The sequence below is a fragment of the Cygnus atratus genome, chromosome 11 (assembly GCF_013377495.2).
Source record: "Cygnus atratus isolate AKBS03 ecotype Queensland, Australia chromosome 11, CAtr_DNAZoo_HiC_assembly, whole genome shotgun sequence".
Classification (NCBI taxonomy): domain Eukaryota; kingdom Metazoa; phylum Chordata; class Aves; order Anseriformes; family Anatidae; genus Cygnus; species Cygnus atratus.
The window spans coordinates 3024491-3040046 of NC_066372.1; the positions used below are offsets into that span (position 1 = coordinate 3024491).

At 36.2% G+C, this 15556-nt stretch overlaps 1 long non-coding RNA gene across 1 annotated transcript in view; it reads right to left on the reverse strand.

Moving 5' to 3' along the window:
- Positions 1-13759, reverse strand: part of LOC118251618 (uncharacterized) — a 50218-nt gene extending 36459 nt beyond the window's left edge. Inside the window, exons 1-2 of the long non-coding RNA XR_007708725.1 lie at positions 13675-13759; positions 11882-12097 (exon numbers count right to left, since the gene is read on the reverse strand). This is a non-coding gene — a long non-coding RNA (uncharacterized LOC118251618). The remainder of the gene's footprint in view (positions 1-11881; positions 12098-13674) is intronic.
- Positions 13760-15556: the final 1797 nt, after the last annotated feature.

Sequence of the window (15556 nt, forward strand, 5' to 3'; positions counted from 1 at the left end):
AGACCACAAAACTTCAGATGCTGTTCATCTTCATTATGCAGTTGATGAGCAATTCCTGAGATGCATGGTTTAGCTCTCTTGCTGATTGGCCATTACAAAAATAAGTTTTGGAGCATCTGAGTATGTTGATATAAACACGAGTTGAAATATAAAGCAAATGATAATATACAAGCTATTTCAGCACAGAATATATCCTCAAAACATGCGTACACCAAAAGCAGTACAACTTTATTTCCTCCTTCATGTAAGATTTGCGTTACTGTATATATGATATCACACAACTGGTTCCTGAAACATCTGGTGGCACCTGTATCTTTCAGGCATATTTGTACACTTTAACCACAAAAGGTGATGTTAGAAAGAGCAGGTTTTCAACTTCCATTTCCACACAGTCTTGTTCATCTCTCTTTATCCTCTCTGAATTGCCTTGTAATTTTCCAATATCCTATTAAGAACACCCTTACAATGCCCTGGGTAGCAGCACCTCACCAGAGAGGGATTTAATTATTGCTGTATCCATAACTTTATGCCAACTAGCAAAATTATTTGATTTTTTTCATACACCTAAAAACTGTACAGCAGCATGAATCGATTGGCCACATTGTCACACAAATATAATTCCTAGAAAACTGAGTGTGCTGAAGAAATAATTTCTGACTAGCTCAGACTATACCTCGCTGATTTCTTTCTTTTAAAGCAATAAAGAACAAACTCATTTCTACAACAAAGATTAGGAACTTCCTGTACAGGCTCCCAGACTATGGAAACAACTTACTGCAATTAAAGACTTTCCCTTTATCAGCAACATTTAGCAAATAACTAATAGCAACACACATTTTACATTTTGTGTAAAGCTGCAGATATGTAACAAGCAAGAAAAGTTACGAGCAGCTCTTCTGGGCCATGATGTACAAGTAAAGAAAGTGGGCCAAAATGGAACGACTTTGTATGTATTTTATGTGTTATAGTCACGAAACACATAAAATATGGTAAAGACAAACACAACAGTGCCAAACTACCTTTAAAACATATGACAGTAACAAAAAAACTTTTGTAATGGAGAGTATCTGATTCTACATTACAATGCTAATAGTGACACCGGCAGATAGGCTGAGCTAGTTATGTGCTCATTTGCCTAGTATTTGGGTGCTACAATGATCTCCAGATCACAGAAGACCAAGTAAAATTTTAAAGGAGAGTGAGATACTGAAGACGTGAAGAGTCATTGCAGAATCCATCTTCAACCCTTTCAGACTGGTCTTCTACACAGAAATCTTTGCCACTTAAATCCCATTTTGATTTTGAAGCTATAGATGCCATCCAAATATTTATCAGAACAACAAAAAGTGAAAAGTATAGATTTTTGAAAGGTAGATAGCTAATTAACACTAATGAGCCATTTGCAAAAAAGAAAAGCTGAATTAAATTTTGGGAAAGCATTCACATTGGAGTGTTTTGTATTCAGAAGGAGAATTTGTCAAATGATTCACATGTCAGCCTGTAACTATTCAACACGGCCAATATTTGTCTCAGGACTGTGTACTACCTTCCTTTCTTCCCAAGGCTGATTTGCTGATCCAGTCTCAGACTTTCTGTTCCAAGAATGCCTTCTGTTTGCGAGCATTGTTTTACCCAGCAAGTCCCCCAAAGTGAAAGAACATGTGGTATTTCTTCCTTCCCTAATATCTATACCTCTTAACCAAGAAATGTATTTGCCTGTATTACCAAATCTATTCTATATCCACAGCCAATTATGGACTTAAATTTACTTGCCAGAAAACACTTATTTTTTCTTTGCTTTTTCCCTTAAAAAAAAAAAAAAGAGTCCATGGAATTTGTTAAATAGATCATTTGAAAGAAAAGCCATACACACTGTATATGATACTGTAAAATACTTTTTTCCTTGTCTCCCTTTCTTCCCACAGCAGCATCCACGCTGGTGCTACTCTTCCAAATGATGGCCGATGTGTGGAGCCGTGCACAATAGTTGTTAATGGATGAGAAACTACAGATGTCAAGTCTGTGTATAATTTAAACATAACTTGTTTTATTTATGCAGATCCTCCGTTCAGGGTTTGGGACAGAAATGATGATCAAAATGCCTGTAGGCAATCTCTTTCTTCAATAATATACTTAATAACAGTGGGCAGTTCTCAAAAAAAAGCTCTGCCTCAAAAATTAAATTTAATCAGAAACCAGGATAGGCAGCAAAGTCTCCTACTGCTCTCATATGCCTTCTCCAGAAGACCTGTCACTATACTGAGACTTGCATAACCAAAGCTAAGAGCAACACAGCATGTCTTCCCAAGACTGAACATATGCTCATAGGATAAGGAAGAACACTGCTTGGGTAGTGCATGTAGTAGTACCATCTGTTGACACCTACCACAGCACTGTTATTATTGAACATTTACAGAGACAGCACCTACAGGACAAGTCTGAGGTTTTGTTGTGCTAGCCTTCCTACAAATATAACAGCAATGACAACCTCTCTAAATGTTTATCCACAACGCAGAAGTACCAGCAATTCCTTACCAATGATTAGCAAAATAAGGATACTTTTGCAAATTTTGCATTGAGCAAAATTGAGCATTGAGCATCTTCAGATGTATTTTTAAAAGTGGAATTTTGTGTTTCTAAGACCTTAATTTTCAACAATCAAGTTAGAATTCCAGACTTGTGTAAAATTACTATTTCTCTCATTTATTATGAGCTTGTCAAAAGAAGGTGGTTATATTTATAACCAAGATCACCAGCCAGTAGCTGAACTGAAGCCTCAGCAGGAATACAAGAGAAGAGGTGAAAAAAGGCAACCACAGAGGTAGAAGCAGAGTTGAGGAACAATGCTGGCCACATCGTGAAAAACTGCTGCTTCTCTACAAAATGAAAGCTTCAGACAGGAGCTCTATACTAATAACAGCAGTCCTTATCATGAAACAATTAACCAAAGATTTGAACCCAAATGAAAAAAAAAAAAAGCTTCTAGACTTTGCTAATCTGATAACATCAAACGGTATATAATATGCTCATTTCAAAATTTTAAAAACCATAAAAATATTTTTCACACAGATGCATCAAAGCAGAAATTACACCAAGAATTGTACTCAAATATTTACAGACCAAGCCCATTCCTACAGGAGGGGCAACCTAAGACACTTCCATCTTTTTATATCTTCATGAACTGGATTTCAAATTTTAAATGCAATTGTTATGTTTAGTTGTTCAAAATAATCTGGAGACTAAATGTGGTCCATGAAAAGCAATCAATGAATATATTTATATTTTCATGCATTTTTCAGCATAGCACAACCCTATTTCCTCAGGTGTTAATGTTGAGTATCTTGTATTATGGAGCTAACAGGTAAATAGGATGGCATTAAGATGAGTAACAGTCTCCTGACCTATACGTTTTTAAAGATTTGACATGGAAAATATATTTCCAAAGGAGAAAAAACTTACATGCAAAAAAGTTAAAGAGGAATGCAAGAAAAGTTATCTTTCTAGTCATTCCATTGCTAATTAAAAGTGTCTGCACTAAAAATCAGTAACATCACTTAAAACTAGAATCCAAGTTTCTAATCTCAGCCACCAGATTTATATAAAGATAGAACGTAAACATGAATGCTACATGAGCCCACAGAGTCAGTCATCTCATGTTTCTAAAGAAATGCAAATAAAAATAAGGACAAACACACAGAAATCCTTGTGAATAAGTTACCCAAAGTTTGTAGATTTTTCTAGGCATGTATTAGAATAAATTCCTTCCCTTCACATACAAAGATTAGTTGTCTACTGAGAAACCATGTAATTTTTTTTTAAGCTTTAACATCTTAAACTACACTGTTTTTTCTTAGTTTGCCATGGAACACATCAACCCCTCCCTTTGCTAAAGTGATTAGCTGAAATCCCCAATACCTGTGCAGTAACTTTAGATTCAAAGCACTCGTACAGACATAAATAAAGCATGATGCAATGTCTTTTTAATAGAATATTTAAAAAAAAAAAAAGCCCTTAAAAATATCTTAGTTTATATTCAGGATTTGACTCAGAACTATTAAAATCTAAATCCTTAGTGCTAAAATCAGGAATATAATCTATTAAAAATAGTGGTACTATGTTTAAACATACTTCATTTAGCTGTGTTCACTCAGATTCTGCCTGAGACTGTTCCAAAGTGAAAACCATACGTGTCACTGAATCAACCATATGACAGAGACAAGGGACAGATGGAGAACAAGACTGTTTTAGTGCACTCACGGATGGGGGAATTTTAAATGATATATCCAAAATACTTTACACTCTTCTGTATTTTGAGTAAACAATGAGACAAAACACCAAAAGGCTATCACTGCTGCTGGAATAAATGACAGTTCTTATTTGCAAAACTATGCTAGCATGCAGTACTCAGAACACTTCTCTTAAAATAGTTTTAAATCCTGAATCGCCCTCCTCCCTCACTTCGAAAAGATTGGTTTTCAATAACTACTGGGCCCTGTAGCTTAATCTTAATACCAGATGAATTAATTAGCAATAGATTCCTAGAAATTCTTTAATCTGCTCTCAGATGCAACAATGTCAACAGCCAAATAATTGGATATTCTCCAAAAATTACAGAAAGATTTACTACTTTAAATGGAGAGATCATGTGAACTCACATGGGATAAAGATTCAAAGAATGAAGTTAGTTTAGCTCAGCCACAAAACAAATCACTAAATTCTAATTCTTGAGGTTCACCAACTGAGCAAGTAATAATGGTTCCTTTCAGCCAAAATTTGTAATATTAACTTGCTTTTTCATAAAATACAGTAGTTTTATAAACACAAACAATTAATGCTTTGTAGTAGACAAGGTAACGATCTCAAGCGTTTAAAATATTAATGACAATCCCTTGAGAAGTCTCCAGATTACACAGCATTATCATTTTAAGGAAGAAAATCTATTGTGTTTACTGACTAAAAATATAAAGTGGTGGAGCCCTGAACAAAAATTAAGTTTCATTAAGCAAACCATTGTGACCTATACAGATTTAATGTAATACTATTCAGCTTCATAACAAAATGAACAAAATGTTCATAAATAAGTAGACGGTACAAATCAATACAAAAACAATACAAACAAAGAGACAAATGCAAACATTTTAAGTGGTTTCCTCCAGATACAGTTAGAGCCATACAGGCAGAATATGTGCTACATGGAGAGAACAAAGTAGCCTAAAGACAATTTATTCTTCCACACAATTTCTCAGTGTTATGCCCTTCTCCTTCCTGATGAGGCTAGCATTTGAACAGGCAGAAAGTATTAATATTTCCTACTCCTGTGAAATATGCCATGGCATCTTAATAACATTCTTCACTAAGGTTAGTTTGTCTGTGGAATAGCATCTCAGAGGGTAATACTGCCCATGCCACGTGCTGATTTCCACTTTATACCAGTTCCAACAAAACCACAGCCTCAACTTGAGCCATGTCTACTTAATCAAGTAGTGAGGACTAATAGAAGAAGATCTGCAGAGTGAACCCAAAGACACTTAAATTCCAAGATCTACACTTCATAGGATTTTATTTTGTAGTTTTGCACTGTGGACCACCACCCAAAATGGTGAAAGTTGCATGCACCAGGACCACCTCATGATGATGCAAAAGAAGGAGGGTAGATGGGAACAATCAGGGGATTCATTTCATAAGCATAACCAGTCCAATCCAAACCACTGACATGGGCACACCCTTTGGTTTCTCATTCAGAAAATATTAGGCTTCACATTTTGTGGTACTTGTAACATTTGCCTCCTGAAGAACTTGCATACTTAATAAAATTTCCAACCATGTTTCCTCTTCTCAACGCTACTTGTTTGGTTAGCCATAGAACCTCAAGATCTGCTTAAATCTATAGATTTAACCTGCAGAGTTATACAGAATTACCTTCACAACAGTTTACAAAAAACAAATCAAACAAATAATTGCAGTGACGCTACCTCTGACAACTGTTATGCATTAGTTGAGTTTTTTGTGTCAAATGAAGTTAGTATCTCTACCACTGATACACTACAGTAGAACAATTATTTAAGAAAGATCAATCTCACAAACCGAACAAAGTACCAATGTGAGCTATAGGCACAGGAAAGCACACTGAGAACAGAGAAAGACTTGTTACTTCTCATTACTACTAAATCAAAAGCTAACTGAGCAACCCATAAAATGGAGAAAACAGCACGAAGAGCTAGATAAATATACCATTGCTTTGCCTTTTAATTTGAGCCTCACATAAATTTGATTCATTTCTAAGGCTCCTTTCAGCATTCATTTTTTCCCCCTACTGTTGTCCTCTCTGACAGTCTCTCTACGATAAACTATTCTGATCATCTAAGTCAACAGGTTTTTCCTACATTTGCAAATTATTTCAATACAAATGCTATTTTTATTGTTTCTTACTCATAAGATAAAATCCCAGAAGAGTTCTAGGAGACAGTCAGATACTCACTGTTGTAATCACCAATATAAACTGTGACAATTAAGCTTTCAAGTCCTCCTTTGTAGTTGTATTTTGATATTTGTCAAAAAGTCTTTAAAGATCAACTATTATTTTTAAATAAAACACAACGTTGTTTTGGGATTTATATTATAAAAGCAGTAAGTAATTTTCTGTGACACTAAATGGAGTTATGCAATACACAATTTGGGCCCAAGGGATCATTAAAAATAGCCATGGAAAATTCATGAATTCAATGAAAAAATGAAATCTTAAATTCTGCTGAAACCTACACACAGTTATCATCACAGCTTAACAGTCTACTTTTCCCATATGCAATATCTGTATGCATTTTATGGCTCTAAACTCTTCTGTAATCACAATCTGCAACAATTTCACTGTTTCATCCTAAGCATCATAAACTGTAATTAGCATCTAATATTTTGGCAGGTTGGGAAGGATATGTCACTTAGGTAAAGCCCACACCATAGAAGGAACCACTTCAGAAAATAAAACATGTAAATTTAATACACATAATACTAAAATTTATTAGCAAATCAAAGCAGTAGACCATTCATGCTTAGAGGTACCCTGAATTCTCCAACTAAAGTCCCGAGGCTTAAATACAGGTAATAAAGACTACAAAAATAACAGCAGTTGACATTTGACATTATACACGTATTTGTGTTACTGTGGAGTAGCTAGATGAGTAATCTCTGAGTAGTCATGTTTCTATGTGTCGAGCTGTTTCCCTTCTTCAGTTTGTTAATCTTGCATAAAACATAGCTGTCTCCCAAGACTGAGTTCAACACAGAAGCATTCATAAGCCCTTGTAATTTTAACCACGAGTGGTTTAACGTATTCTGAACTTACCCCTTTTATTTTTAACCATTTCATAAAGTTGAAAATATAACAAAATCAGTCTGTTCACAGGTTTCAGTAAGTTCCATTCAAGCCATGTGTACTTACCTGACCTGCAGTCAGGAATGGGCACAACATTCATTCCAGAGAAGGGAGCAAAAGGCAGATACGCACGCAAAAATTTAAAACAAGCAACTATTAAAAACAACAACTGCAGGGGAGTACTATTACTGTCCTTTTTCCATTTATTTAGTTCGGACACGAACTATTTATTTATTTATTAAGTCCGGACACGACCTTGCTGTCAACTGCCTTGATAGTTTATTTCTCTAAACTTCAGTCAGGCAAAAATCAAAAGAGAACAGTTCTACAAGGTATTTTTGAAACAATATTTGAACAGCAGCAATCACTGACGTTCAAGAGGAATAAATATTTAGATAAATATAACCATGTTTACTTCCACTTTCCATTGAGCAGTCTGGGTAGAGTTTTATGGTGGTGAAAAGTTCAATACAGTAAAGACACCCATGTACCATTGATGGACTTTGCCTAACAATAAAAAATATACTTATGTAGCACAGCGATATATACTGAATCCATTTTGGTTTTAGACTTCTCTCACTTTTTGAGCACGTCTTCATTGCAACTCTAATAACCTATCGTTTGGAGTTCAAAACACGTTTAAGTGAACCAACATTAATGTTTACACCTATCTCATGTTAATACATATTGAGTGGGCTGACCCCCTTTTTGAATGTACCTTGTTAAATTAAAAATCAATCTTGTATCTTTCCAGGTCACATGTCCATTCATTTCAGACATAACATTGACACCTACTTCAAATGAATTATCATGAGGGAAAATACACCATGTTTTGCAAGACTAAATAGGAGTTTGGAAAGCAGTAACTCCTAGCAATTTTCCTTTTTTTTGTTTTACTCATCTTTATTCCTTTTTTTTTTTCCTCATCTTACGTGAACTTCATCAAGACTTTAATGTAAAGCTTCCAAATGACATGAATTATTTTGATTTCTTCAAACTCGAGTTTCCAGATGAAAAAGTCAAAACAGGATGGCCATCTACAAAAGTTATCTTGCAGGTCACGTATCACTGGTAGAAAAAACGACTTCATATGCTGCCATTCCCTATTAGTGCATGATTAGCTAAAGATCAAATATCATTATCAGTTATCAAATATCAGTTAGCTGTGCATCAAGTTAACTATAACACTGATCTTACGATATCACACTCTTGATAGATCAACTTTTCCTGTTACACTAAGAAATCCCAGTACTGAAATTAATGAAACTAGGCACAATGTAAACTATAAGTAATAATATAATGGAAAGGAAAGCATTTATGTGCAGATGAGGTGCAAAATAAATCAACTTGCTTGTGTGGAACTCCCCCATGCAATTGCTTCTTCCTCAGAAGTAAAGTATAAAACCCCCAAAATTAAATACAACTAATTAAGCAGGTTAACATCACACCAATGACACGTTAATGGTCCCAGAGAAATGTAATAACCTCTTCTACTGGTATTCACTTTTTTCCCCAAAAAATAAATCCCTTGGACTAGACCACTCTGTCCTCTTCTCCTGTGCTATACCTATTTACTCTTGGTACTAGAATACCTGTTTCAATCCCTTCTGGGACTCCAACTCTCCAAGCTGCAGTCTGGTATAAACTAGTGACTACAAGATATGCGTAGGGAAGGACAGCAAGTAAATCACTCCAGGGCCAGACCATTGTGCAGGTTTAAGTAGCACAGCTGTGCCTGGAATAACTATCTGAGATGCAGATAGGAGCCTAAAGGGAGCATCTGAAGTTTTCAAAGAAGTCTCCTACATACAGGGCGTCATTTCCTTACCAGTATGGGTGCTACAAGAAGAATGATATTATAAAACCACTACCACGTATGCTTTTGATGCAAGATATACAACATTCCAGCATATGCTCAAAAATAGAGGGACCGATGCACGGATCATCTAAACTCTCCAAGAATGACACTATACCACAAAACTATCCCCTTGAAAATGTATGGGACAAAAGGATTAAATATCTGCCAAAGTACCCACCCTAACAGATCAGGCTGAATATAAATAATGTTACGTAATACAAATAGGGAAGTGGTCACTTTGTATATACAATGAGCTGAGTTCCTTCATCTGGATTTCAGATCTTGGGTAACTGTAGGCAATTTCTTGTAGCTGCCAGATTACTGTTCAATAGCAGTCAAAAAAGCAAACTGAATCTTAGGCGGTATTGAGAAAAGAACAAAGACCAAAACATTAGTATGCGGTCCATGGTTGACATGTATCTTAAATGCCATTAACTTTTCGTATCCCTATCCTCAAAAAGAATAAAATTGAGCAATAGGAAGTACAGAAACGGGTGACAAAGATGACCACGACTATAAACAATTTTCTATTAGAATTGACGGGGACTCCTCAGCCTTTAAGATCAATAGAGAGTTTTGATAGCGATCTATAAAATTAAGATCAGCTTGAAATATAAAGCATACCTAACAACACAGGCAGATGGCAGCTTCCAAACAAAACACATGGTCCTTTACAACATTCAGGAATTACACTAAAAAGAAAATTAAAAAAAAAAAAAAGTTTTCTTCAATTATAAGAATTCCTTTTATGCTGAACACATTGAGTAAATCTCAGACAAAACTGAATCAAATAAGGTGTGAGCAAGTTCAACAGGAAATCAGGAAAACAAGGATTCCTTTAAAAAACAGGCCAGCTTACATTGCAATATTAATCCGCCTCTAAATACAGGTTGCTTTATCTACATTCTGTTTTCTTTCATTGCAAATGCCTTTAAGTATCATGAATTATTTTATACAGAATAAATACCATAAGCAGTCCAAACAGCACAGAGCTCTTGTTCAGCATTGGAAGTTTTTCATAAACAATGAAAAAGGACATACATACATATATATATATATATATATATATATACACATATATATATACACATGTACTACATACAGAGTTACTGATGAAGCAGAATAAATGGGTCATGTGGTGTTTTTAGAAGTCTATTACTGTAAAAATACATGCACACTAATGGGATGTAAAACCAGGTTCTCAGTAAGTAGGTCACACAGCACTTTTATAGTCTATTAGAATATACACATGCATACTAATGGATACAAAACAGGCTTCTGTAAAAGTAAGAAGATTATGGAGACCTGAAAAATCCTATGACATGGACAGGGTCTGAGGAGGTTGCTCTATTAAACAGCTGTATATATTTGTCAGGGATAATCTGTTTCCTGAAATATTTCTTTTTTCTTACGAAGTTGCTTGCAACAGCCTCTAGGGGAACCATGCTTTCCTGTTAGCCCATAGTTATAAAATGATAGCTCAGTTCTAAAACTGGATGTTAGAAAGTAATGCTGCCTCTGGAGAGCTTTATATTAAGCAGCCCAAATTTTGATAAAAGGAAGCTAGAAGATGGCACAAAATTAAGCAGTAAGTCATAATTAAAGTTACCATTCATTCCCTTTTAGTATGATTTTGTTGACAAACTAATTAAGCTTAGCCTCAAAAAAAATAACTGAACCAACTGGGCATAAGGTATATACATTACATTGCTGGATTTTTATTTATTATACAAAGGATGAAACAAATCAAGTGACTAAATAAAAATACAGAAGGACGGATGCTTATCCTTAATGTAATAATACAAAATATTTAATGTTCACTTCATTTTATATTAAAATATGTGAAATCTACCAGACAAGTTCAAGCTATTCACTTCTACTCTGAAGAGTGATTTCTCACAACAAAATCAAGAGATGTTGAGGTAAGATTTCTGAGAAGTGAAGGTATAGCCTCGCTTTAAGATGCATAATATACATCTCAAAAGTGAACTTGACGTGTTGATCTCAAAAGTTGCAACTTTACTTACCAGATAACAGCTGCACTGTGATCATAACTACCCTAGCACCAAAATATAGTCACTGGTTATCACTGCTTAAACATAGCTGCAGCATTTGTGTGCATGTTTTGTGTCTTAGCCTTAATTATCTTTTTTTTTTTGGAAGTGGATTGCTCTGAATGTGAGAAATTATTGTATCGCATTTTTTACCCTTCCACACAGAAGGCTTGCTGAGGTCCCAAATTCCTTTAAGAATGACATTGTAACCTGTCATTCATATGATGTTAATGCTTGCAAGGTAACTCATCTATATCTTGCCAGACACTTGACAGGCTAACTACTGATTTGAATTGGATGCATTTTTAAATGCATTTTTCCCCTCACAGAGCTCAGAAAGCCTGCCTGACTGCACTGACAGACACCAACTAATAAAAGAACATTTAAAGCTACCAATTAGAGCTGCACATAAATGGATTTTTTGGAGTTGCCTCTCCAAGAATCAAAAAAACAAATCATAGAGGACACAATTCAAAGGGAACAAAAAAAAAAAATAGTTTCCCACTATAATGGGAAATTTTTTCCCCCTCTCAGAGCTGTCCTCTTCATTAAGAAGAGAGGAAGTGGGAAAGAAAGAAAAAGAAAGTCTTTTTGGCTTACCAGAGTCCAAAAGTCGCAGAACAGATGACCGTCTTTTCCTCTGTGCCACCATTTTCCTCAGCTGTTCACCATTTTCCTGCTGGCAGTTCCTCCCCAGACACCATTTCTCCTCTCTCAGGGCAGGTGCCATCCACCACCACTTTTCCTGGACAAATCCCCATTTTTATGGGACACTGCAAGCCAGGCTACTTTTGGTGGTGGGCCTGCATCAAGTCCCTGAGAAAGATGGAAAAAAATTTACGTTTTAAGTGAAGAAGACTCAGAGGTACTAGGGGCAGCTACATAAGACTCAAAGTTTTACTGAAAGCGCCAGTGCAAGGACTGACCTACAACTCCAAAGAGCCACCCTTCTCAGCCACCCACCCCAGCTGCCACCCCACAACCACACCCCACCATCTCTAGAACCTTTGTCCAGCAGGTGCTGTCTGGCCCGAGAGGGCTCTCCCCAGCCCTCCTCCCGCTCTCACCCGGTCACCCCTCACCTCACTGCCAGGCTCCCCTCACCCCAGCACCCCTCACCTCAATGCACACTCACCTCACCCCACCACCCCATCAGCACAACTCCCCTCGCTTCACCTCACCACCCTTCACCTCACCACCCCCTCAGCTGGACTCCCCTCACTTCACCTCAGTACCCTTCACCTCACTGCCTCCTTGGCAGGGCTCCCCTCACCCCAGCATCGCTCACCTCACTACCCCCTCAGCTCACCCCAGCACCCCTCACTAGGACTCCTCTCTCCTCAGTGGGACTCCCCACAACAGCCTCTGACTGGTAGCAGTGAGCTCACCCTGATACCTTTCCCCAGCCAATGTGCGCAGGTGTTTCCAGCTATCATGTGTCCAGCTGTGAACAATAATTAGGCCATCCATGGTCCCTGTTGCAGCTGCACATACCTATCACAACTTCAGGGACAGGAGCCAAAAGAGAAAAGTCCAGATAGCTATGTGCTGGGGGGAGGATTATGATCTTTTGTTTGTTTGTTGTTAACACTCAAAATGTAGCAAGCTTGATAATACTCTACTGCTTTGGTGTAATGTAATTATGCTGCATGAACATCACAAAGACAAACATTTATATTTCTTTAACCTAAAACAATAAATCTTGTTTCCAGTATAAACTGTCTTCTTGTTCTGATTCATATGTTCCCCCATCACAAGAAAACCATCGTTTCTGTTTAGCAACATCAGTCCTCCACTCATTTGTTTCTTTGTTTTCTTTTTAAGTATGGAAAGTAGAGCAAGGAAAGATAACACAATGCAATTGTAAAAGCTTAGTACATGAAAACAGGGAAAGGTGGAAAAGATGGAAAACACTGAAAACAAAAACTCTTAATGATGCAGAAAGGTTTTTGTGAAGAATCTATGTATGCATATTATCAAATAACTGATCTATTCATATAACTTGCAAAATTATGTTGTTTATATTTTAGAATTAGAAAGCACAGTTTTTAAAAACAAAAGCTTTTTTGGCACCTGGAAACTTCAAAGTAAGTTTAAAAAATACTATGGACCATTCAGGCATGTGTAAGGATAGCCACCATATGGAAATAACTGCCTATCACAGATTATTTTTCACCAGAAAATAATCCATTAGTAATTGAAGGCCCATTTGAGGAAGCAGCTGAGGAAATGTATAGACTACATGCAAAATGCAAATCATATAACGAGTTTACTAATCTGCAATCAGGTTTGGGATCATTTTGAGTTATTGTCACCTGCCATAGGGAAGGCTCATAGCATGCGATATGCCATTTTTTAAAAACAAGACAAATGCACGAAAGAGCAGTCAGTACCTGGAGGAGCCAAAGGGTCTGGATGCACACATTCTTTTTCACACTGGAGGATCGGAGCAAATTCCTCTAAGAATTAATTTCCTTGAAATCCCATCAGCTGACCTTTATGGAGTCATCTTACCCACACCTTGTTTTCCAGCGAAGTCTGGGCACTTTAAAGCAGATAATTTTAATTAGTTTATTTTTCTTTCTGAATTAGGTTTCTTAGGGTATTTAGGTAGGAATTAGGTAGGGTTTCTTCCCAGCCACACGTGCACTGCCCAAATGACCCTGAGGCTCATTGGCAACAGATGAAAAACACTTAATTCTCACAGGTGCATTTTAGTAACATACCAGAAACATTGCCTGTGCGGAAAACTTGTGACATACTCCTTAAGCAACTGTAGTAATTTCTAAGAGGAATATAACGACTCTTATTGAAAGAGAACCCTTAAAACTAAGAACTATTCTTATAAGTGCACTGGATTACTACATAATTCTCCATTTGGTAAGCTGCCTCAAAGGAAAACAGTTTATTTAAAAAAAAAAAAAAAGCTCTTATACATAGACTTTTGTTCAAGTTCTCACAGTATCATGTAGCATTTTCAAGATCTCAACATAATTTATACTATTCCTCAAAAGTTGTTTCTTTAAAAAAAAGTTTTGGACTGGGTTTTGTTTTGCTTTTTCAGTCTGTCCTCAGAACAACCATCTTCTGGGGGCAAATATTATTTAAGCACATATAATGCTAAAACCCTTGCCAAGAGTAAGATACAAGGTAAATACAAAATAAGGTGCATCTGAGAGGAGAAAAAAACAACATTCTGTACAAAATGCAAAGAGAAAAAAAAACTATAATCATCCCACACTTTTTTCCAAATTCCCATTCATGGGAATAAATGCCAACCAAACTTGGAGTCCTAAGTAGTACCATACTACCTACTTTGGGATTGCTGAAGCGGGGAAGAGAGGAATTGGGTTTTGGTTTGAGAATGGCAGTTATGCTACTTGTTTATTTCATATCAAATAACACCTGAGAAACACAAATTCTTAAAAAATGCTCAGTTAGCCTGTGACTTTAAATAATGACCTGAATTTTTGGAAAGACTATGAATTCCACAAAGACTTGCTGTATCATCACAAATATTCATTTCGACATTTAAATCTCTGAAGTTACTAGCAAGGAATGATTATGTTGGTATTAAAGTCATAGTAAGTGCTTATAAGAATACAAAATTATGCAAAGGACAAAATTATTCTTAAAAAACAAGTTCTCACTGACCTCATGAATTCAATTAACAGGAAATAAGTTCATATCATTTTAAACAAGGAGGTATTCTGATCGGGTGCCTGTCCATCTGGTTCCTCAGCATGAAAATATTTGCCAAAGAGCCCAGTTCACAATAGTCACACTGTCAGGGGAAAATTCCACACATATTTTGTCAAATAGAAAGATAACAAATTTGAAATGCAATGACTCAAATTCACTTTAGTAAGTGCAAATTCAAGGTACAGATACTTAATACATTTTACAAGCATAACAGATTTCACGCTATGTGTGGCACTGAAAGAACATTGGTATTTTAAACAGCACACTAAGAAATAAACGAAAAAGAAGAGATATAGACTGACTGCAAAGGGAATTGGTCATGATGAGAGTCCTTACACAGAACTGCATCAGCCTTTCCTCAGATGAAGAATGAAAGTACATTCATGCTGGCTTGCCTATGATGTCAAAAAATTATATTAGAAAGAAAGTTACTAGGAATAATTGCACCACTCTTCTGGTTACTTCTAGTTGAAATGTTTACAAGTGTATGTGATGAATGGTAACCTGTCACTCCCTCTGTAAAGAAAAAGGGGTTCATACACAGCATTTCTACCACCATATATTACAGTGCTG